We start from the raw sequence: 24,132 nt of genomic DNA, 5'->3' as shown, positions 1-24,132 counted from the left end.
GCCTCCTAATGTAATCATAGAGATTGGGTGTCTAGTCTAACCACCTCACTCGACAGATGAGGAGGCTGAGGCTAGAAGGATGTCGTGATTTTCCCTAAAACTTGCAAAGTGATGGTGGTGGGATCAGAACCCCCTATGTCTCCTGATACCCGGCCAGGGCCTGTCCCCTGCCTCAATGAATAAATGTCCTCTATGATTTCTAGAGGAGTTAGTGGGCACCCATCTATGGCTCCATGTATTATGAAAGCATTGGCTTGGCCCCAAGGGGCATGGGCTGTATCCCTGGAGAGCTTCTGAAGGTGTCTAGGAGCTTAAAGCCAAAGAGGCCTTTCAACCCATATTCTACACTTGTTGCAACTACTGGTCAGGAGAAATGGGGGGCACAGCTTAGGTTGAGGAGGTCATGATGATGGCATTACCCCAGGCCTAGCTTATCTAAGCGAAGGGAGGACAAAGCAGAGGCAGTGCAGGAACAGAACTATTCTCTGGGGTGGTCTGGAACGCCTGGTGGGGCCCTCGGGTGCTGTGCATGGATAGTAAACGTTTTTCTATACTTACTATTTCCACTGACACTTTGAAGCAAGGATCTCAAAGCACCCTCAGAATACTAGCTAGTGGTAAGCTTTGATTCTTCTGATGGATGGATGGAACCCTGCAGCATGACTGATCTCAGTGGGGCTCTGTTGGCCAAGAAGGACCCTATATTGTTGAGTACTGCTGCTGTCCCTTCACCCAGCCATGGGCTCTCCAGGGGCCAGGCAGGAGGGGTGGGTGGGTGAGGAAGACAGTCAGATAACTGTTGGGTCATCACATGACTCGCTGGGCCAGCACTATGTGCCAAGGGTCAGCCTCTGGCCTCCACATGCAAGCGGAGCCCTCCTGGCTTAACCCCCTGAAGGAGGAGCAACCAGGACACATCCATACTATGGAGTTAACGAGGCCTGTGAGCCAGAAGGTCTGCTCCTTTGTTCCGCAGGGAAGGCTCCTGAGCCATGGTGAGCCATGACCAGCCCAGGACCACACTCGTCCTCAGACTCCTGGGACAGGGCTCTCTGCTGTACTGTCTATGCCTCATGATGGGTCTGAGGTTCTTAATACAAGAGGCAGTCAGAACTGGGGGTGCAGGCACAGGGAAAACCTATGAGAACTCAAAGGCCTTTCAGCCTTGGAGTGGATTGCAATTCAGACCGGCATTAATGCTTTCTTACTTTTTAGCTCCTTTAGAAGGATGATTTCTAATCACCGTGACCAAGTGACACCAAGAAAATAGTTTTTTTTCCTACTGTCTGTGCTTCTGAGGGTATGTGTAAAATGTTTATAAACTTGATATAACAGAGGAAAAAGCTGCTTCTCCAGAGAATTGGTAAGGGCACCTGTAAAAGTCACCAGTGACATGAGGTCAGAGGTAGAGGGTTCCCCTGACAGAGCCTGGGAGCCAGGCCAACAGGGATGGACAGAGGGAGGATGGACATTGTCTACTGATGGTGGCAGAAGGGCCCTGGGGCCCATGTTGTCTGGTACCCCGACCACAGCTCTCAGAGAGCTCTGGCTTAGAAACCAGCTTAGAACTGCAAGGAGAACCTGAGCTTCAAGAGCCGGTTGGTTAACATATCAAACCACCTGGCTTCTACTTCTGGAAGCTTTGTAGGTCTAGCTGTCGGGACAGCCCAACAGGGAAGAGGATAGGGTGCTGGGGCTGGAGACCCACAAAGCATGCTCATGTGAGCATAACCACAGGATCAGTTCCTAGAAGGGGAGCTACTTGGCTAAAGGGAATGTACCTTGAAGCTTTTGATAGGCCCTGACGAATCGCTCTCCAAAAAGCACAAGTTCACGCACCCACCAGTTGCATTCGAGGACTGTTTCTCTGAACACCTTCACACCTTCCTATCTAGAATATAACCAATCTCTTAATATTTACTAATAGAAGAGATAAAATGGCTGTATCAGTTTCCTCCTGCTACTGCCACAAACTGTCACAGACAGTGGCTTCAAACAACACAACTTCTCATGAGACAGTTCTAGAGGTCAGAAGTCCAAAATGGGTCTCACGAGAGCTAAAATCAAGGTAGGGCTAGGTTCCCAACCTTCTTCTTTCTGGAGACTCAAGGGGACAATATATTTTCTTGTCGTTTCTCACTTCTGGAGGCTGCCTGCTTCCTTGACACGTGGCCCCTTCCATCTTCAAAACCAGCCAGTAATGGCCAGCCATATCCTTCTCACGTTGAATCATGAACCCTGACTGCCCTGCCCCCTTTCCACTTGTAAGGACTCTTGTAATGACACTGAGCCCAGGTGGATAATCCAGGATCATCTCCTACCTGCAGATTCTTAATCACATATGCAAAATTCATTTTGCCACGAAAGGCAACATATTCACAGGCTCCAGGGTTTAAGATGCGTGACTTCTTGGGGGATCATTATTCTGCCTACCACAGTGATATTTTGTTTGTCTTGAATCAGTGTTTCTTAATCTCCAGTGAGGCTTAGAACTCTGCACAAACTTATTAACCCATTATTTCATCCAGCGAGTTATTTTTCATATCCTTTGTTTGTGTTCCTAAAATTTATGTTTTTCTTATTGTTTTACAAAAACTCTTTTGATATTGGGCATATTAATCCTTTTTATATGAACTGCAAGTAGTTTTATTTATTGGTAGTCTTTTTTTAAACTATTATTTTTTTATTATGTTATCACCGTTAGTCACCTCATTAGTTTTTGACGCAGTGTTCCAAGATTCATTGCTTACATATACACGCAGGGCTCCGTGCAATACGTGCCCTCCTTAATATACTCAGGAGTCTTTAATTTTTCTGAATAAGAAAATTTTGTTTTTACGTGGTCAAATGTATCATCGATCTTTCCTTTTTGGACTTTTAGACTTCATGTCCAAGTTTATTTTCTAGAATGTCACCCAATTTCTTTTAGTTCCTCTATGAATTAATTTTTTTCCTCCCTCCCTCTGCTCCTCCACCTCTTTGTTCCTCCATTCTTCCCTCCCTCCATCCTCCCCTCTCCTACTTCTTTCCTTTCCATTGAGTCTTTGGCTCCATTTCACATTTGTTTTTGTGTAAGGAATGAAGCAGGGATAAAGCTTAATTTTTCCCCATACAGATATCCAGTGTTCCTGACATCATTATTGAAGAGTCCATCCCATGCTCCCCAAACGCCCTGGGACATTTTCTGAAAGCACAGGTTCTAGCCCCATTTCAGATCCACCAAAAAAGAATCTCTTGGGAAAGGACCCCCGAATGCATATTTTTACAAATTTCTCCACGTAAATCTAACATATACACTTCTGTTCTAGAGCCTGGTATTTGGGAAAAACTGATGAAACTCCTCTAAGTGCCTCCTATAACGAATCACCTTGCCTCTAGGTTCCCAACCTTCTCCACCCCACCCCACCATTCACTGTGGAAAGAATAATCTCTTCAATTGTCAAATCACCCAGCTTCTCCCTCTGCCAAGAATGTCCAATAGCTCCCCACTGCAGGGAGATGCAGCCAATGGCATTTCAGTTCCCATAACGGCCCCACCTAGCCTTCCCAGCTTCCTCTCTCCACCCTGCACTTTCCCTGTGCATACCTCCTAACTGGCATGCTCTTGACCTCTCTGGGTTTACACACTGCTGTTGCCAAGGGAACAAGCAGAGAAAGGAATCTGAACACTAATCCCACAGAGGAGTTAGGGAATGCAGGCAGAAGCTGTGTTAGAGCTGGGCCTTGAGAGATGGGGAAAATGCTGATGGTTAGATTTGGAAGAAAGGGATTCTAGTCTAGGTGGGAGGTACAACACATGCAGAGCACAGGAGGCTGGAATATGGCTACTGGGAATGTTGAGTTTGTGGCCTCTACCCTAGCCAAGACTTTGGGGCTCCTGAGCCCAGAGCCTGGGCAAGGATCCTACACTGTGCTGGGGTGAGTTCAGGGCACAGACAGGAGCTTCCACACGTTCCCTCCTAGGCCCTAGAATAACAAAACAAAACAAATGCCCCAAACTGTGACAGCCCAGTTGTGCCACACATCTAACTCAGCTGGGGTTAGCATTGGCCATTGGAAAGCAGGTGGAAGGCACAGTCTGTCCCATGGGGTGGCCCGAGGCAGACTGCTGGCTGGATAAAGTTTTCAGGGCAACCAGACCCACACAGGCTCTGGCCTAGACTCACTCATGGAAAATAGGCACTCCCAGGCTCTGATGGATTACCTATGTTGGGATGAAGTTTTCCACTAAGATCCAATAAGGGTGCTTCCTTAGGAAGCCTAAGATGTTGGACCTGTGGCTTAACCAGTTCATTAGCATCTTTCCAACAAACCTGTGTCTCCCCGGACTGGACAGGGACTGGGCTTTATTTATCTTCATTTTCCAGTGCCTGGCACTGGATCCAGTATTGAGGAAAATATTGAACATATTTTCAAAATACTTAAAGAAGCATCCACCATGTCCCCTAAACTATACTAAAGATTAACATATCGATCCCCACTTTCGGCAGATGAGAGGACCAAGACTCAGTGAAGTGACGCCAATTGCTTCAGATGACACAAGAAAGGGCAGAGGTAGGACTGAACCCCAAGAGCAGGTTGCCTCCTAGCAAAACCCTCAAGAACGCTGACCTTGATCACGAAGGCTCAGATAGATCTTCTCTTCCTTTTCAGTACCCCAGATCCTCTAGGAAGTCTTCTTGATTAATTACAGTCACCCCCCATTTGCATCAAATTCTCCTCCCCATGTGTAAAATCACTCTTCATGACTCTGCTAAACTCAGGGCTGAGTTTCTTGATAAATGCTTCCCTAACCACAGTGAGTAGTCGATTATTCACTGTCTGAAAGGTTCCCAAATCATTTCCCTTGGATGACTGTGGTCTCTGCATTTCTAGTTTTCCTTCTCCTCCTCCCTAACCCCAAGACCCAGACAGGACTTGGAATTTCTGCACACTGGTCAAAAAGTAAAGTCTCTTCATAACAAAGTAAAGTCTCTTAATAACAAACAAATAGGGAGTCTGTTTCTCCTTCTCCCTCAGGCCCTTCTCCTCGCTTGTGCTCTCTTTCTCTGTCTCAAATAAATAAAAAAATAATCTTTAAAAAAAAAAAAAAGAAAGAAAAGGCAGTAGAATCCTGGCAGATAGAACTCAGACTGGAGTTACAGTCCTAACATTTGGGTAACTAAACCCTGTTCCTAGCAGGTGGGCTGGCCTTGTTAAGAGTTTTGATTCCCCCTTCCACCTAGAAAAGTGCAATGTTTAAGTCTTGCTCCCGTTGAGACTGAAAATGAGCCATGGTCAGGGACTGTAGTCTGGTCTCAGCAAGGGCTCAGTGGAACCCAGATGCTTGTAGCTAAATAATCTACTAAGTTCTCTGTTGTTATATCTTTAGTTGTCTATCCACCTACCTATCTCATCATTTATGCATATCTGACTTGTTTGGTAAAGATTAAAAGAGGCTTCTGGTCGCCCATGGGAACTGGTGAGCTTCTGAATGTAACTCGACCAGCTTATCTAAATGGTCCAGGAAGGACTTGTAGGCCAAAGGGTTTAGGGAAGAACAAAGCCTAAAGTGAGAGCTGGGCCAGGCTGGGCAGACTTGTCAGCCATTTTCATTCTTCCAGTCTCTCATCATTACTGCCCAAGAAAGACCCACACTTCCCATTTGTTGCCACAGCCTGTTCTCTCATTTCTCCAGCAGGTCTCTAGCTGTCCCTTCGATGGCCTTTTGTTTCTACACAAATGACAGTGGTATAAAAGGCACATCTATTTACAAACCTTCTGGGAGTTAAGGATCTTTGGTCTACTGTGAAGAGCAATATATAGAATACTCTCTCTCTCTCTCTCTCACACACACACACACACACATTATAGAATAAACCACATAAAGAAAAATGACCAGGAATACAAGGTGACATAAATAGTGTATTCCAAAGTTGGACAATGACAAAAATAGAGAACTCTGGTCTCTACCATTCTTGCCCACGTGGCAGGATGAATGTCAGAGTACAAGTAATGATACAGCACTTATAAAGATTACTTGACAACTCATTTGTTCATTTGTTCACTCAGTCTGCAAGCATCACAGGGTCCTTCTCAATGCCGGGCCAGTAATATGAAAACAGACATAAATCATAGACCTTACTATAAAGCTACAGTAATCAAGGCAGTGTGGTATCAATACAGGAGAGACAAAACACAACACAACACAGCAAAACCATTAACTGAAACAGCAGAGTAATGAAACAGACCCTCTAATATACAATTACCTGATTTGTAACTAAGGTGCTATTGTATTTGGTGAGGGAAATGATAGTCTTTTCAAAAAATGGTGCTGAAGCAATTGAATATCCATGTGGGGGAAAAAAATGAACCTTGGTCTCTACCCTTACCACATACATAAATTAAGGTGAAAAGGCTGATTAGCTTGGATACAAAAGATTAAATAATAAAGCTTATGGAAGAAAACACAAGAACATATTTTCATGAACTAGGGGCCAGCAAAGATTTCTTACAGTTTACAAAATGCATAATCACATCACCGTAAAGGAGAGGACTGATAAATTTGGCTTCATTAAAATGAAAAACTTCTGAAGAAAACTTTCTAAAGATTGGCAAAGTCTTTAAAGCCAAACACACAACTTCTGTTCATCAGAAGATACAATAATAGAATAAAAATACAAACCACAGACTGGGAGAAGATATTTGCAATACATATTCAAAAAGTACTCACCAAGAATATAGAAAAGTCCTAAAAATGAATGTAAAAAGGCAGACAATCCAATTAAAAATGGCCAAAATTAACTCAAAATGGATCAAAGTCCTAAACATAAGAGTTAAAACTATAAAACTCTTAGAAGGAAACATAGAGGGAAAACTTCATGATATTGGATTTAGCAATGATTTCTTGGATATGCCACGAAAAGCATAGACAATCAAAGTAAAAATAGATAAACTGGACTTAATCAAAATTGAAAACTTTGTGCACCACAGAACATAATCAGCAGAGTAAAAAGCAACCTACAGAATGGGAGAAAATATATGCAAATCATATATGTGAAAAAGGGTTAATATCCAGAATATCTGAAGAACTCCTTCAACTCAGAAACAAAAACAAAACAACCAGATTAAAAAAATAAGCAAAGGACTTGAACAGATATATCTCCAAAAAAGACACACCAATGGCCAACAAGCACATGAAAAGATGCACAATATCACTAATCATTAGGGAAAGGCAAATCAAACCACGAAATATCACCTCACACACATTGGGATGGCCATTATTTAAAAAAAAAGAAAAGAACGAGTGTCGGTGAAGATGTAGAAAAACTGGAACCATTGTGCATCACTGATGGGAATGCAAAATGGTATAGCTTCTCTAAAACAGTATGGTGCTTCCTCAAAAAAATTAAAAATTGAATTACAATGATCTAGAAATTCTACTTCTGGGTATAAACTCCAAAAACTTGAAATCAGAGTCTCAGAGAGATGTCTGTCCACTTATGTTCACAGCAGCATTATTTACAAGAGTTAAAAGCTGGAAGAACCCAACTGTTCATCTACAGATGAATGGATAAACAAAATGTGGTATATACATGCAATGGATTATTATCCTGTCTGCCTTAAAATGGAAGGAAGTTCTGACACATTCTACAACATAGATGAACCTGAGGATATTGTACTAAGTGAAATAAGCCAGTCACAAAAAAATACCCCAAATACTATTTGATTCCACTTCCATGAGATACCTACAATAGTCAAGTTCACACTTGACTGAAAGAATGGTGGTTGACAGGGGCTTATGGGCTGGGAGGGTTGGAAGACTATTAATTAATGAGTATACAGTTTCAGTTTTATAAGATGAAAAGAATTCTGGAGATTTATTCACATTGCACAACAATGTGAAAATTGTGAACTTCAGAACAGTTAAGATGGTAAATTTTATGTTATTCTTATTTTACCACAATTTTTAAAAATGGCAGAAGATTTGAACAGGTATTTTAGGAAGCAGGTTGTCTAAATGGTCAATAAGCATATGAAAAGGTGTCAGCACCATTACCCATTAGAGAAATATAAATTAAATCTACCACTCACTCACCAGAATGACTACCATGAAACAAACGAAATAATGCCAAATGTTGGCAAGGATGTGGAGCAACTGGAACCCTCTTGTACATTGCTGGTGGGAAGGTAAATAGACACAACCATCTGGACAACTGACTGGCAAAATCTTCCAAGCCAAACACACACCCACCCAATGACCCCAAAATTCCAATCCTAAGAAGATATTTCACATAAGTGCATACATCTGTTTGCCATAAAACACAAACAAGAATGTTCACAGTAGTTTTACCCATTAATAGCAAAAACAGAAAGAAACCTAAATGCCAGCAATGAATAGAACAGATAAATTACAGTATATTCATGCAGGAATTATTACATAGTAATAAACAAGAACAAAGTACTGCTATAGGAAAAATATGAATGGATCTCACAGATATAATAATAAGCAAGGCATTCAGACACAATAGATGATATACTGTATAATCCCACTTAACTGAAGTTTAAGAACAGGCAAGTCTAATTTTATGGCATTAGAAACTAGAATAGAGGTTAGCTCTGGTGGGGCAGGTGGATATTAACTAGGAAGGGAAATGCAGGAGATTTCTGGGGTGATAGAAATGCTCTATATATTGATCTGCTTACAAATATATTACAGAGATGTATGTATACAAAAACTCTTTGTGTTGTATATTTATGATATATGTACATAACTGTTTGTGTGTCATGCCTCAACTTAAAAAAAGACATGGACTTTGCAGTTGAAAGATACAAAGCTTTTTAAGAGACACAAACAAAACCAGGTGTTAAGATGTGGTAGATGCCGTGATGGCAACAAGTTCTGAGTACAGGTTAGTGGGAAAGAGAGGGATCATGAGAGTAGGCTATAGAGAAAGTACACTGGGCTCTGAAGGACAAAGGGGTTTCAACAAGCACGAAAGGAGACTAGTGTGAGCAAAGGCAGGATGATGCTAGGTAAACCCGGTGTGTGTGAGGTGGTGAGCAGTCTAGCATTAGAGGACCAGGTGTGCAGTGCACAGTGGTGAGAGAAGCAGCCAGGAACATGAATCAAATCAGACTTCTGATATGTTTTATATCAACGTGTTCCCCACCAATGTTTGTTGAATGAATGAATGAACCTTTCCACAGTCATTACACATCTGAGTCGCAGAACAGGTGTGTTTGCATGGCAGCAAGTACTGATGAGATGCAGTGCTAGTGTGGTCGTGGAGTCCATTTCTTTTAAAATTATTAATTTCCCCGAAGTATGATGTCTCCCAGGCCCCAGAATTCAAAACCAGCCTCACTCAGTTATGGGACTGAGTCTCTGCTATGAAACCTGAGTAACTTTCTATATGTACCCTCTCCCCAGCTTCCTCCAACCATCTCACCATTTTTTATATTTACATATTGGTTGCCCCAGCAGTTGCCTTTAATATCTTCAAATAATAGACTTAAATTGATGCTTCCTTGTCCGTCAACTTTAGAGACAGTATCTATCCACTTTCTATTATGAACAATGAAGAAATGTGTGTACACACTCTTCTTTCCACCTCCTTTTCTCCAACCATCTTTGAATTTTTGGTAGTTATATGCTCTTACATTTCCAAGTTGTGTAACACTTAAATTTCTTCTATATTATAATTAAGTCTAGTCTATAGACTTAGGCCAGTTCTAAAAAATTGAAGTTAATCAACAATATGATTGTAAAGATCTCACTCCCTGGGGGACCACTTAGTATGAAAGGACTTGAGAAAAAAAAAAAAAACACCTAATTCCACATAAGTGAAACCTCATCACAAGAGAAGTCTACCACAAGTAAAGATCCAACACATCTACCTCTAAAGAATTTATGGCTTCCTTCACTTCTTAAATCCCATGTCGTCACCTTTTGGGATTCCATTTCTGATTGAGAGAAATAATCCTGGGAGGTTTTCATTATTGTTACTGGGTTTTTTCCCTAGCAAAATGTAGATGATTGAGTAATAAACTCTCTGAGCTCTTACACATAAAAAAAAATCTTTATTTTGATTTCAAAGTTTGAAAGGATAGAATTTTAATTCAAAATCAACGTCCTCCACAGTTTTGAGAGCACTGCTCCACTGTCCTTAGGCATTTTGTTTTACTGATGAGAAATGCTGATGTAAGATTTTATTCTTTCTGGAAGCTTTTTGTTTTTCACCGTTGATATTCTGACATTTCAGCAAGATGGGTCTAAATGTTCTTTTTCACTAATTCCTATCATGAATTCAGTATGCTGTTTGAATTTTAAAATCTCTGTTTCTTCAACTAAGGAAATTTCTCTTGTTACTTCTTTGACTATTCTAACCCTCCCTCTGCCATTGTCTGTGGTCTCTGCTTCTAGATCTTCTACTTGATGGATTCTGAACCTCCCAGATCTGGCCTCTATAGATCTGAAATTGTTCTCCTCAATGTTTTGCTCTACCTTATTGGATATCAGTTCTAACTTCTAGATCACCAACTTGGTCTTCATCCATACCATTCATTTCACCCACTGAATTTTTTTCAGGAGTTATATTTTAAGTTTTCAGTAATTATTTCCTTTACTCTGATCACTCCATCTTTATAGCAACTGAATCCTTTCTAGTAAATGAAATAATCTCAATTATTGCCAAGGATACATTATCTTTAGAGTTCTTTTATAATTGAACTATCCATTTCCTTTGGAGTGAGCTCTGCTTTTTTCTTTTTCCCCCATTTTAGGCCTTCTCTTTCTGCTATTGGTTTTCTTCTAATGTTCACTGATCCTAGTTGTGAATGTAAGACTACATTGTGAATTAGTATATGTACTAGGATACAGGTTCCAGCTCCTACGATAAGGACACAACTGTAAGAGGGGCTTAGACAAGACAGGGATTTGCTTCTGTCCTATGTAAGTCTGAGTGTAAGTGGCCATGGGCTGGTATGGTGACTTAACAGTGTGGGTCTCTTCCATCTCACTCTTCTGCCATCCACAACATTTGGCTTCCATCTTCCAGCATCGTGTCCACACTCTGGTCAGCAGGAAAGGGAAAAGGGATGGCAAGACTGGAAATCATACATGTTATTTCAGGTCACACTAGCCATAGGGCCGCACCTCACTGCTAGAGAGCCTTGGCAACATAGTCTCTAGCTGGATGGCCATGTGCCCTGATCAAATACCTATCACTACAGAAGAAGAGGAAGAGAATATTGATGAAATAATTAACTGGATAGGGCTTCCTGTGAAGTTTCTGGTCTCTTTTTCTGACAGGTTTGTCCTTAAATGCGAAGGTGAAATCATGAACCCATCCTACAGGGGGAAAGGGTTCTATGTAAGAGGGTGGAGGATTATGATGGCAAGTCTTCCTGGAAGGACTGTGAGGAGGAAGCCAGCCAGGGAGCTCCAGCAGTCACTGAAAGAAGGGCTTCCTCTGCAGTGGGCATGGTGGTAGACATCACTGGAGGCAGGCTGCCCAAGTGCCCTGCATGATCCCTGCCCTTCACACTGGTTTAACAGGGAGTCTGGATTCTCTCAGCTGGTTCTCAGACCTTGAGCCCATCACTTTCCTTAGGGAATATTTCTTAGGTTTGGCCTGGCACTGGTCTCCATATGTAGAATGTGAGAGGGGTTCGGTTGTACCTACTCTTCTTTAAGGAACACTGCAACCAAGGCAGCCATTCCTATTCTTTGTTTGGTTGGCTTTTGGCTTGAACAGTGCTTGGGTTTTCTGGAGTAAAAAATCGCTGAGGCCTCTGGGGTCCTGTCTGTAGTATTTTCTGCTCTGATTTCCCTGCCTATGCAATCTTATGGGTTTCTTATCTTCCTAAGACCTATCAACATTTTGGTCCATGAGTGGCATTCTGTCTTGTTTTCTAATATTACGATGTCATCTTTTCAAAAAAGGTTTTATCTGATCCTGATGCATCAGAAGGAAGACAAGTCCTTCTAGCTGAGGGCCATTAGCTTAGAACCCCACGGGGTCCACCTCCATGGAGAGTGCCCTTGAGGGTCCCAACACTGAGGCAGCAAGCCCATACAGTTCCATGAAGGGCAGGAACAGCTCGTCTTGCTTGCCTGGGCAGCCTGTGGTTCAGGCAATAGTCAGTAACTGGACTTCCCAAGAGGTCTGCAAGCCACTGTATGGTCACATGACATGCTGCTTCTGTCCTCTTTCAGCTTCTGGAAAGAGCCTGAGCAGGAAGGAATTCTGCCAGCAGATGGACAGCCTTTGGACTCGAACTGTGACTCCCCTGGGTCTGCAGCCTGCTAGCCCACTCTGCAGATTTTGGATTTCCCAAGCTTCCATAATTGAGTGAGCCAATTCCTTAAAATAAATCTCTTTCTGTCTCTCTAAATATATGTACTGACATCCTGTTGGTTCTGCTTCTCTGGAGAGCCCGACTGCACACCACCCCAGACATCAAGCTTTGGGTGTCCCTCTAACATTCAGTCAAATACCCTGTGCATCTACACTGTATTGTAGCTTGTTTCTAGACTTTTCTCCTCCAAAGACACAGGCTTCTTTTAGACCAAAGAGCCTCTCTCATTCACCATTAAAGCCTGAGCACCCAGCAAAGTGGCAGACACACTAATAAATGGTGTTTAATAACTAAAGCTTGTCCACGGGTAGGTGAACGACTGAGAATGAGAGAGGACTAAAGCAGGTGGCCTAGGGGAATCCCACTGGGTAGAGGGAATCAGGTCAAACTCTTGAATGGGACCTTGTAAGATGGACCAGAAGACAAAGTAACTAGCTCCTGAAAACCAGGCTCATAGAACCCATCAGAAATATAGGTCAACAAAGGGCTGATCAATCTAGGAGAGGACCCCAAGGGTCAGCCTATAACCAGTCCCAGCCCAGGTGCCTGGTTTAATCCAGTATCTCCTGAATCCTGACCACAGTTTCTTTTCAGGAATTCTCACTTTGGGTCTTCCTTTCTTGATGACACCTAAGCGCCAGAAACACTTGGGGAATGCGCTGTTTGTGACCTCCAAGAGAGAAGATCTCTACGTTTTCTGACTTGTTGCCTGTTCCCCAAATCTCTCTAGTCTTCATCAAGCAAGAAGATGTTGCCCAGTCTAATTTTTCTGAGGCTGAATTTAAAAAAAGAAAAAAAGCTGATTGCAATTCACACATCCTTTTCCTCATCCAAACCAAAAGCAGAACAGGTGATTTTTAAAAAATTGTACCCTGGCAGAAGGCATGACTTGGGGGCACAGGGCAGGAGGTGGACCTTCCCAGAGCTCCAAGCGCAGGTCTCTGGTTGCCCAAGGCACTGTGAACAAATAAGGGAGCGAACAGACCAGTGTTAAATAGAAAGGGTTATAACACACAGGTTCCTCCTTGCAGAACGAACTAGGACCAAGTGCCTTTAATTCAGGAAAAGGGAAAAGAGCCACAAGAAAAGATAAGCTATAGACTGACAAAGGGACTGGCACTGTGAGAAAGAGGAATCACATCTTGTGACAAGAGGACAAACTGAGAATCAGTTCTGGATAATTACAAGGAGGGGGGGTGGGGCTGACATTACTGAGCTCCAGAACCAGGTGGGGTCTAGGGACGTGAAAAACGAATTCACCAGGGCCTAGAATCACCCCCCTGGTACCTCTCTCCAGAACCTGACGATGCCAGCCCCTGTCTCTGCCCTTCACCTTTGCATCTGAGAAGATGGGCAGAGACCATGGAACCCTGGTGTCTTTTCCTTGGCCCAGAACCTCAGAAGACCCAATAGTGTTTCTTGTTTATCCTGCAGAAATGGGGCAGCCTCTGCCAGTTGCTGGCCAGCACCCATCTGGCAGGGTTCATGAAGCCTGGAGGTTCTGGGGTATCTAGAAGGGGATGCCGGGGTGGCCTGGGAAGGGAGAGGTGGAAGGCAGCCAGGAGTGCTGGGTGCTGAATCATGTTCCCTGAGCCCCAGCCCTGCTCACTCACCTGCAGGGACAGTGTGCTCCCTTCCAAGAACTCCCAGCCCCTCTGACATAGGGCAATCCTCTTCAAACGGATTTCCCAATAAGTTTGGCCCAGATGAGTGATATCTCTTTCCCAAACAGGATCACACCTCTGCTCTTCCCCGCTCAGGGCATACACAACCCCTCTCTCCTGTGGCAACAACCATGGCCCATTCTCGATTGCTTACCACCTGGCGTGGGGCTGGGCTTGAGCCAGTTTATACTGTGTCCCCTCACCAAGCTAATGGTTTCACATGTCATGTCTTTAGCTACAGATTTTGGAAGCACAGGCTCTGTTTTCATCACCTGTATGTTCACCATGCCCGCCCCATGGGAACTCGTGGGTGTTTGTGAATGAACAAATGAATGAATGAACAAGTGAGTGAAGTTATAATTGTGGGAAACCTTGGTTAAAGAGCAGTTTACACAAGTTATCTTAATTCCTTTTTGGGGAAGAGGGGGTATTTTCATCAATTTGTTAATGAATCAGATTTTCTAAAAGTTGAGTGTCGCTCTCGTAAACATAGCTTCTGCAACCTGCTCTATTAGACGGTGTCTAATAGAATTCACACACCATAAATGTCACCCTTTTAAATGTACAATAAAGTGGTTTTTAGTGTATTCAGAAGATTGTGCAACCATCATCACTATCTAATTCCAGAACATTTTCATCACTCCAAAAAGAAACCCCGTACGCACTAGCAGTCACTCACTTCACATTCCCTCCCCCCACCTCCTCCCCACCACTACACAGTCTCTGGCAACCATTAATTTATCTTTCTATCTCCATGAATTTGCCTATCCTGGACATTTTATATAAATGGAATCATACAATCTTTGGTCTTTTGTGTCTGACTTCTTAGCATAAAGTTTTTAGTCATTTGCTTTAAAAATATCAGTATTTCATGGTGTTTCTCATAGCCTCCTGGGCCCTGGGGGGTTCTAAGGCCATAATGCCTGAGGGACATGCAGGTAGAAGCCAGTGGGCATGAGCCATCAGGACAGCATGGGGCCTGGCAACAGATGAATGGGACCAGGAGGTGTGGGAATCAGATGGTAGGTCGCAGCAGGGGAAGTCTGGGGCAGGCAAAGAACAAGTGATTAGGAACCAGTCGGGTATGGGGACCATACTCAGAATGTTCCTTACAGGGGTTGAGGTAGGACCCCTGGAGGGCCCAAGGGAACAGCTTCCTGCAAACCTCATTCTCCAGTGGGGAAAGAACTGTGTCAAGCCACCAGTCCTGGGCCTGCTGTTCCAAGTTTGAAGGGAGAGCCCCATTTCTAAGATGGTCTCCAAGCTCAACAGAATATGTGGGCCCTCGGCACTTGCTGGTTCCAATTTTGGGGTGTGGAATGGACAGCGGTCCTCCTAACTGTATTATCACACTCTGTAACCCAGGCATCCTTTTAGCCAGGAGGACAACTCCTGGCAGGAAATCCCAGCAGGTAGAGTGGAGCCAAGAATGCTTTGGTCTTAGGTAGTTCGTCCATGAATTGATTAATTAGCTAATAGTTAATTCCCTTTCTTTGTGTTTGTTTACAGTTTTAACTTGCTTTATTCTGCAGAGCATCTGATGAGGTTAAAAAAAACAAAATAGGAGCACAAATTAAAAATCACATATCAGGGCGCCTGGGTGGCTCAGTGGGTTAAGCTGCTGCCTTCGGCTTAGGTCATGATCTCAGAGTCCTGGGATCAAGTCCCACATTGGGCTCTATGCTCAGCAGGGAGCCTGCTTCCCTCTCTCTCTCTCTGCCTGCCTCTCTGCCTACTTGTGATCTCTCTCTGTCAAATAAATAAATAAAATCTTTAAAAAAAAATCATGTATCAACCCAGGGGAAAGAGAAGACACAAGGTCTAGACGAGCATGGATAAGTAGAGAAGGTCCCACACAGTGGCTGTGTCTGGGCCCCAGGTTTGGGGTATAGCTTCCTGGAAGTAAGAGGAAAGAACAACACAGCTGCATATTCTCCATGTCCTGGTGATAAACACACCAGGGGCTCTGAAAAAGCATAGCTATTCTTGGCGTTAAGATCGGAAGGGAATTTGTCTCATGCTGTTTTCAACAGGGAGCCCTCCATGGAGTCATTCCTCTACTAAGGCTTAGGCTCCCATGGGCCAGGACTGGGCTGGGCCAACTGGCATCTAAGATGCCAGGGGGCCCCACCCTTTCCATCATTAGCTTTTGTTTGGGAAACACCATGTTATTTGGTGACCAGCATTTCAAGTTTTGCCTGAAACACATACCATCTGTTTGATTATTTATGTGATATTTTCATTTACACTGATGAATTTAATTTGTTAAAATATAGGCTCCACTGAGCAATAGGGATCAGAGGTATAACTCTAGGATTTTATTGAATTAAATAAATGACTATTAACGTAGGGAATTTTACCCATGTTCCCCTAAAATCACCTCATGTCCTACTAGTAGTTTGTGTCCTGCACTTGCGAAATAAGCCCCCACCCCTAACTCTCGATGCATTGGGGCACACTTTATGGACAGCAGAGCTCCCCCTCCCACCCTCCACCTGACAGAGTGATGGGGATGGTCCATGCACCAGCCCTGGGCTGGGGTCTCTCATCACACTCCACCAAGGGAAGGCCCTTGAACGGCACCCAAGTTAAAGCCTACAGCCTACATGTGATAGACAAAGATGCCGTGGCTCAGGGAGCAGAAGGGACTTGTCCCAAATCATAAGGCCAGTGACAATGTCCATGTCAGGAGCCTCCCAGTCTCACCGTTGCCACTGCTCCACATGGATGGGTGAACATTTATATAACTGAAGACTGGAACTCACTGAAGGAGGCTGGCTGTTGGACAGATGGGGTCTCAGCCAACTCCACAGCAAGCCCCATGAGGGCAGGAACCATGTCTCTTTTTTTTCAGTAGGGTAACTCCCATATGTGGCCCTCTGCCTGGCACATAGCAGGTGCTCAGAAAACACGAGGGAGCTGTTACTGCCAGGTTCAGGGTGATGACTACTTCTTGGAGGGAGGGAGGGCCCTGGGATGGTGCAGTGGCTTCCATCTGTATTTGCTGTTGTCTTTTTCAAGTGGCTGCTAGATTTTCTGCTGTTGATTGTATTATTTCCTATTTTATTGTCACTATTTGGTTGAAATTTTTTTAATTTAAATATATTTGTTAAATATAGGAATATATCTTTTAAAAAATTGTGTTAGTCACCATAAAGTACTTCATTAGGTTTTGATGTTGTGTTCCAGATTCATTGTTTGTGTATAACACCCCGCGCTCATTGTGCTAATACCATTTTAACAAGTACGACTTGAACTGAAGAGGAAGAAATGACACCCCAGCTGGGGATCTCCTTGGTTTGTCATCTCTCCCTCTACTTCCAAAGCCTGGGGCACTTGGGGGTGAATCTGAGCATGACTGAGGTCAACCAAGGCAAAGGGTATATCTCAAACCTGGTCATGGTACACATTTCTCTGCATCTAGCTTTTCTCATGGACGATCTTTCTAGGTCAAAGGCCAACATTTTTGAGCAGTTAGTATATACCACGCACAGTTATAAGCACCTCACATGCATCAAGCCTATAGGGCAAGCACCATTATAATCCCTATTTTACCAAAAAGGAGACTGATGGTCACAGAGATCTCATGCCAGTTTGTAAGTATATGTGCTGCCGAAGCGAGCACGCCAGTTTGTAAGTAGTGGGATTCAGATTTGAACCCTGGCAATCTGTCTCTAGACCCTGTGTTTTTCTAATTTTTCTTTGCCACTGGAATTTTGTAATAAACATCCTCCGTACACATATCTTTAAAGACTGGTGCTATTGTTCTGTAGGCCAGGTTCCCAGAAACAGGACCATGGGTCAAAGGGTATGTGTGTTTTGCATGAGAACATCTAGGGGGTCTATTGTTTGCAACATCTTCCTAAGAAGTAAGCCATGTGATTTTTACTCACTGGTTTTAATTCTGTCCTGAAGACACACCACCTCTGACCCCCCCCCCTCCAGTCTCCAGGACAATCCCTTGGATGACTGAGGACAATCTTCTCTTCTCTAGTTTCCTCAAATGTTCCTCTGATAATGGGGTTACATGTCCCCTGGGGCTGATCCCTCTGGGGTGAGCTCCTCCCCAGTGAAAGACACAAGAGAGAGGGACAGAATCTTTTCTGATGTCAATGGCACAGTAGGAGGGATCCAAGCAGGTAGTGTTCTCAGTCCTCCTCTTCAGCTCCCCCCAAACCACTCACAGGCCTTCCTGAGAAAAAGACCCACCAACCAAATTCTACTCCCACATAAGAAAATGGAGCTCATTCTTCAATTAGGGAAAACGCCAATGACTTTGGAGCTGGACAGACCTTCAAGTGTCTTCAAGCTCAATGCCTTATTTTACAAACGAGCTATGGAGGGCAATGACCAGCCCAGGTTCATGCGTGGGGTGCGGGAGCCGGGAGCCGGGTCACTGGGGGGTGCTTGGCTCTAGCTCCCTTTGCCTGCTGGTCCCTAGGAACCGTTTTACTAGAAAGGCACAGTGTAAATATTTTGCTAAGGAGCCAAGAGAGGAAACTTACCCAGGCTGAGCGGCCCTGTGCTGGGCGCTGGCCATGGACACAATGCTCAATGAGGGCCATTATCTAGGAAGGGAGGGCTGTTTGTTCCGCTTCGGGACAGTGCCAGAGCCCGGAGCCACCAGGCTTGCCACTCTGGCTGCCACACAGAAGAGTCCCCTTGCACTCAGCAGACTCTGTGGTTATGCAATGCTGGGCCAGAAGGTTAACTCTCCCCAGACGGGAGCCAAGGCTTGCTCCTTCCTGCCGGAGCGTGTCCATCTAAAAACGCTCAAAATTCAGGGCCTCCATCTTGGCAAAAAAAAAAAAAAAAAAGCTCAGGCCCTGAAATGGCTGGTTTATTCCAAAGGGTGTAGTGAGTCCATCCAGCACCTTTCTACCAAGGCCCTGGGCCACAGCCACGGTGACTGCCCACCAGGGCCCAGGCATCGTGCGTGGGCCTCTCAGCCCTGCCTCCCAGGAGTCAGTGCTCCTGCCATTCTCAGATTCTCAGATCTGGTGTGCTTTTCTTGCCCCTCCCCTGCCTCTGTCAGTGGTGCTGGTCAAGCACCCCTCTTAGTTAAGCACAAGTGCTACCCCAAGTTCAAAAACTTGCACCCCAAGCACCCCAGCCCTCAGTCCTGGAGCTCAAGGAGGGAGTTTCCCAAACTAAAGATATCTTGGATGTTATCTCTACAACTGCTCCATTTTCTAGACGAGCAAACTGAGGCTCGGGGGGTGGGTGGTGGTTAACTAGCCTGAGTCCGTGTGACCATCATCAGGGCTCTTGTCCCCTGGACTCTCTCACACCTCACATCCCAGACATTTCCCAGAATCTGACCACTTCCCACCGCCTCCACAGCCGCCAGCCTGGTCGGTGACACAGTCACCTCCTGGTGACGACATCAGCCTCCCAGCTGGTCTACCTCTGGTCCTACCCCGTCTCCTGCAGCACAGCTTCCACACACAGCCAGGGTGGGCCTTTTAGAACATTCAACAGACCTCCAAGGGCTTCTCAATTACCTGCCCCAACCCCTTCCACCCCAGTTCCAGCCTCCTCTCCTCCTAGGCCTCCTCCCCCACCCCTCCAGCTCCACTGGCCCCCTGGGGGTCCCCCCCAACATGATCTCACCATGGTCTCTACACTCTTCCCCAAAGAGCACAGTACTCACTCCCTTACCCCTGAGGTCTTTGCTCCAATGCCACCCTCCGAGGCCAACTATGACCACCTGGTTCCCTTTCTTTCCTGGCTCGCCTCGCCACACATTAGGTACTTTACGTAAGTATAAGATAACACTTTCTATTTATTTTACAGATAATATGAAATATACAGTATGTGATAAGGGGCAAAATGGCCATCTATTTCCCTGACTACTGTGGAACTCCAAGAGGTAGGAATCTGCATCTTGGTGCCTAAAACGGTATGTGGCAACTTCTGTTTAGGCTTGGCTGATTTTAAGGAGGCTCCATCTCTGAAGATGGGTGACGGTGATGGCGGTCCTCATGTCACCGCACCAGAGCCCATGTGAGTTCAGAGTTGGGGGAGGAGACGAGCTTGGTGGCACAGGCAGATTACTGAAAGGAGAGGCTCTGAAGGCTCCAGGGAGGCTAGCTGAGAAGCTCTATGTTTAAGACCTGATGGGGGACGCCAGACCCAGGCATCAGTGCCTCCTCAGCCCTGTCCAGCCGATTCCCAGAGGCACCCACAGAAAGATGCCCCTGAGGCATGGCAGCCCCACCCCACTCTCAGGTACCCTGAATCTCCAAGTCCCAAAACCTCTCTGTCACTTTAAAAGCCCTCAAGTGGGAGACTCCTAGTCCCCACTGGGTTTGGGGGCCTCTGCTGAGCCCCTCTGCACAGAGTTCTATTCCCCGGGGAGGGGTGGCCGGGAAGAGCCACTGAGTGGATAAAGAGAAAGACCAAAAGGAAGGGGGAGGAGCTAAGACAGACCCAGGAGAGGAGATGAAGTCTTGGAGCCACAGAACGATCCCAAGGAAGCCTGCCAGCCAGAACCCCAGCAGAGACAGAATGGCTTGTCCTGACAGGTGGGACAGGCGGTTCCAGTTCCTACTTGCTCTCCCACACCTGCAGCTATGCTGGTCGGAAGCACTAATCTCTGGCAAACAGAAGCTCGTGATTTCGGTTTTATTTTGATTGACATTTTTATTTACCCATGGCACCATTTCTTCGAGGTTAGTTGGTTTTATTCTAAAGAGGGGCCCAGACCATGTTCCCAGGGGACTGGCTGGGGACACCTCTCTGCTCAGGGGCCCCCCCCGCCCATCCTGACTCTGCTCTCCGCACACTTGTAGGGCTCTCTCACTGGAAGAGTGCCTCCCTCTGGCTCTGGTCCTTAATCCCTGTGTGTCTCTCTTGCATTTTTCATCCTGGCTGATTAGCAGCTTCCCCAGCTGCACACATCACCTGGCCTGCCTTGGAGTGCCTCAGGCCTGTGTCTCCAGTGGCAACAGCTCGGCTTGGACAACTCGCTGACCTCTCCCTCTGGGAGAGCCGTTCTCCTCCACTTCCAGGTTTGCCGGCTCAGAAGCACCCCACAACCCCACTCTCCTGTCCCCCACCGCCGATTCATCCATCTGACCCACTCTTTCTCTCACTGGTTCAACACTCACTAACCAAGCGCCCTGAAGTCTGTGCTGGGGTCTGGGGACATTCACCATACCTGTCCTTCCTCCCACTGTGGACCCTCTAGGACCACCCCAGGCCCTGAAATCGTGAGAGGAAGCCTAGTCCGAGTTGGCCAGTCCCATGTCTGCAAGTAAGTCATAGAGTGATTTTGGGAAAGTCACTTGCCATGGCTGAGCCTTAGTGTCCTTCTCTACTCTTGGGAAAGATGATTCTTTCCTGCTTCTCCTCTTCCTGGCCTGGCAGGGACACCCACAGGGGATGTCCATCTAAAGAATGCTTCTGATCATTGTCTTCAAGCATACTGCAGCTTTGCTCCTCCTACAGACCGTGGCTTTGACCCCCTTCAACCTCCCAGCTTCCTGAGATTGGACCATAGAATCTGCATTTTAGAGAAACACCCCTGGTGATACCATTGTAGGGGGATGGTTTGTGAACCGCACTTGGAGAAATTCTGGCTCATGAAATAAAGTTCAAATTACCCCTCCATCCCCCCAGTCCCTGAGCAGACCCCACCCTGCTTTCCAGGCACCGGTCCCAGTCTCTCGCAGGAAGGCCCTCTGTGGTCACCGGGCCGAGTCATCCGCTCACCAGCCTGAACCCAAAACTCTTCTCTTGCCACTTCCCCAGCATGGAAAGACTTCCTGAGCTCTCTCTCTGAAAGTCCTTTCCCACCCTGCGAGGCCCAACTTAAAAATGACTTCTCCTTCCTCCATAAAGGTCAGAAACACCTTATTGTGGGTACCCCAGCGGGCACATTCCCTGCCACTTCCCTCCTGGGTTGCTGGTGGGCTTCTCAGCAGCTCCCATCTGAGCTTTCTGTCCAGACTGTAGGCTCCCTGAGGGCAGCTGTCCATCGTACAGATCTTTGAGTTCAACAGCAATGCTTACCGAGCATCTCTGAACACGTAAACACACCCCAGGGGCACACAAAGGAGGAGGGGTGAAATTCCTGCACGAGGGGTGCCCCCTGTAAAGCAAAGATAGAGGGTACTTGCATACTTGCCCGGAGTAGAAATACAGAGGGGGTCCCACAGGGTCCCACAGGGTCCCTGAGCAAAGGTTCCTAATGTCACAGGGGAGGTAACGAGGGGGAAGAGAAGGAGAATCCAGAAGGAAGGAACTCGGGGTAAAGGATTAAAGTGTGAGGAGTCCCTTCTGCACTGCCATGGGGGAGGAGGAGGAGGGAGAGAGTTGATAGACGGGAATGGGTTGGGAGCCCCAGAATCCCGAGGAGAGGAGCGGAGCCTGGCTCATCCTGTAGGTCAGGGGTAGGCGGATTCAGCCTGCTACTAGTTCCTGAACATCAAGTTTCACGGCCACGCCCATCCCTCTACACACTGCCCATGGCTGCTTGCACGCAGCGCAGCGCAGTAGAGAGAAGCAGGTGCAAGAGAGATCACCTGGTTCGCAGAGCTTAAAATAGTTACTATCTGGCCATTTCGAAAAAAAGTGTTGCTGCTCCCTGCCACGCGTGAGGGAAGGGACCGCTGGATTTTAAGCAGAGGACGGCATGGTCAGATTTTTATCTTCCTATGCCTCTGGGACAATGTAAGGATAGGGCTAGAGTAGACAAGCTGGCAGGAAAGGAAGGCGGTTGAGAGGTTAGTGTAACTCTCCAGGTGGGGGGCAGCTATGACACCACTGCTGTTGTTTATCAAGAGATTGATTAAGAGTCGCATGTATCTGCACTGGGCTAAGCCCTTTATACATATTCCCTCGTCTTCCCTGCATAGCAACTGCCGGTAGCGCTGTTCTCTTCTCACAGATAAGGCACAGTGAAGTGGAACAACTTGCCCAAGGTCACACAGCTGGTAGGCAGCAGAGCCAGAAAGCAAACCCAGTGCCAAGCTCAAGGGGGCTGTCAGTTCCAAGCTCAAGGTCTTCAGGGTCAAGCATGTTTTGCTGGTTGACAGATCCCTTCGAGTTTCCCTGAGAATTCACAGAACACAAGCCGTCTATGGGAGAAAATCTTCCCTGAGTCGAGTCAGGCAGGAAGTGGGAGGCAGGAGTGTGGCTATTTTGGAAAAGCGACACGAAAAACCACGAAACTTCCTACCTGTCCCGTTTTGCTCCCATCTGTCCTCGGAAACAAGGCTGCCCCTCTCTCAGATAAAAAGGTGTTTCTCCCCACACGGTGGCTCTGCCACTGGCGGTGGGAGAGAGCCCTAAGCTTAGCACACGTTCGCTATTTTTAAAGGACTATATAAACAAACAGGGCTATGTAAATAAGAAAAAAAATGAGGTCATCCTTTTAAAATCTAAAAATGTTCTTTTTCGATGGGGTGAGCAGCAAAACCTCAGAAAGAACTGGTGGTTTTTTATCCCTGAAAGGCCTTCTCTAGCCCACAGTCTCCCAAAGACACCAGGCCAGCCCCTCCCTTCCCGGCACCCACCAGGGAAGGCAGGCGGCCTGGGAGCAGGGACTCCTGGGTTATATTCCTAACTCTGCCGGCTTTGCCTCGAATGTCCAAAGCTATGGCCCAACTGGAGCCGCCACCTCCCTGGGACACTGGTCCCCATCCAGGTCATGCACAAGACCCTCCTCCCACACAAACGTGCTTGGCATTGCTGCCCGCTCTGCCGTCCCACTCCCTCTCCCCCGGCCCACACCTGGATCAGGTGGCTGCAGGGGTCTCTGCCTGCTCCTTAGAAGCCATTCGTGTCCTCCCTCCAATATCCCCTAGCCTTACGCCTTGGCTTTCTCTGCACATAATCTACTCTCCCCACCTTCCTCCAGACCTCTTCTCCCAAGCCAAAGGCTGGAAGTCATGAGGGCAGCCTTGGGCTTGTGTTTAGGTCATCAACAATCATTAGGAGACACCCCTGTTTCAGCAGGAGCCCAGGAGGCTTCACTGTTTCCCAGGAACTTCTTCCAGCACTGAGCTGTGCCCCTCACCTGCCCCGTGACCCTCTCCCGCCATCCACAGCATGACCCCACCCCCACCTTCCATGCCTTCCTCCTCTGCCTCTCAGCCCCAGCACCCTTGGCTCTGAGAGC

The 24,132-nt window shown here is 46.2% G+C and overlaps 1 protein-coding gene across 10 annotated transcripts in view; it reads right to left on the bottom strand.

The window, feature by feature from the left end:
• The window catches only part of HIVEP3 (HIVEP zinc finger 3), a 454,163-nt gene that overhangs the window by 62,275 nt on the left and 367,756 nt on the right, over window positions 1-24,132 (bottom strand). The window contains exon 4 of one of the 10 annotated variants that reach the window (XM_032361513.1): window positions 18,512-18,799. The exons of 8 other annotated variants lie outside the window; for them this stretch is intronic. The gene's annotated coding sequence lies outside the window, so the exon portion shown is untranslated. Of the gene's footprint in view, window positions 1-558; window positions 1,562-18,511; window positions 18,800-24,132 lie in introns of those variants that run through there. One more of the 10 variants, XM_032361517.1, reaches the window with a different exon arrangement.

The sequence above is a fragment of the Mustela erminea genome, chromosome 10, assembly GCF_009829155.1.
Source record: "Mustela erminea isolate mMusErm1 chromosome 10, mMusErm1.Pri, whole genome shotgun sequence".
Lineage (NCBI taxonomy): Eukaryota > Metazoa > Chordata > Mammalia > Carnivora > Mustelidae > Mustela > Mustela erminea.
Note: the sequence above shows the minus strand (reverse complement) of the source record. Positions and strands in the feature narration are given on the sequence as shown.